This window comes from Lucilia sericata, unplaced genomic scaffold (genome assembly GCF_015586225.1).
Source record: "Lucilia sericata isolate MDLA Ls3-8-SP2 unplaced genomic scaffold, ASM1558622v1 Contig000910F_arrow, whole genome shotgun sequence".
Lineage (NCBI taxonomy): Eukaryota > Metazoa > Arthropoda > Insecta > Diptera > Calliphoridae > Lucilia > Lucilia sericata.
In genome coordinates, this window is record NW_023994897.1 from 24030 (window position 1) to 25000 (window position 971).

A 971-nucleotide genomic window follows, 5' to 3' on the forward strand; every position below is an offset into this window, starting at 1 on the left:
AGCATTCATGTCAAAACATTTTAAATTTAATGAAAGATATTTATATGTTTTAACTTGTTCATAAACATGTAATTAAGGCAAGATAATTGTTATAGAGCTGGGTCTACCATAAACAGTGGTACAAAATGAGGTAGGATAGAATCAAGTAGATTACTACGGAAAAACAAGATTTTCAAGGGCCGCTCTCCAATGCAGTTTTAAAACACACCAATACACAATATAATAAAATTTTCAAAATTTAGAAATTAGCTTTTGTTTCCTTATGAAAATATATAAAAAGTATTGCCTGTAGGGTGCCTTAAACAATCTGCGTGTGATAAATTATAATAAAGACTCAATCAATTTAAAATTTTTGAAAAAAATAAAAATCAAAACACGCAAAATTGTTTATTGCGCCAGAGTTTTTTTGTATGTAATACACAAAGACTTCTTTTGGGCTGCTGCTGCCGCAACAAATTGCTAAGATTTTCAAATTGTTTTTAAAAATTGCAAAAAAATGAATAAAACCATCAAAATATACTTGTATGTAGGTAGTCAATTTTCTTGTATTCCAAAATAAACTAAAAACAAGTAAATTGACCTAAATTTTTTTTTTTACAAAAATACTCGCACTTAAATAATATATTGATTGCGTTTTTTTTTTTTTTCTATAATAAAATTACGTTTTTTTTAACAATTTGCTGGTTTAAAGATTTTTTGAGTAGTGCAACATGCAACCGTATATTTTTGGGAGGCCTAACAAGCCTCTATAAAGTACTTTTTATAGTAATTTTACTAAAGACAAGTTTTTAAATTTCAGCTGTTTTTTGTTTGTCTGCTCTCGTACGCAATTTATACAAACAACATTTTAGTTCAACTGCTCCCATTTTCCGTTATTTTTTTGTCAAAAATTACAGCTGGTTTTTCCTTTTTGTTTTCCTCTCGCCTTTAAATCTTTGTCATTAAACAATTTCTTGATAGACTACATACCA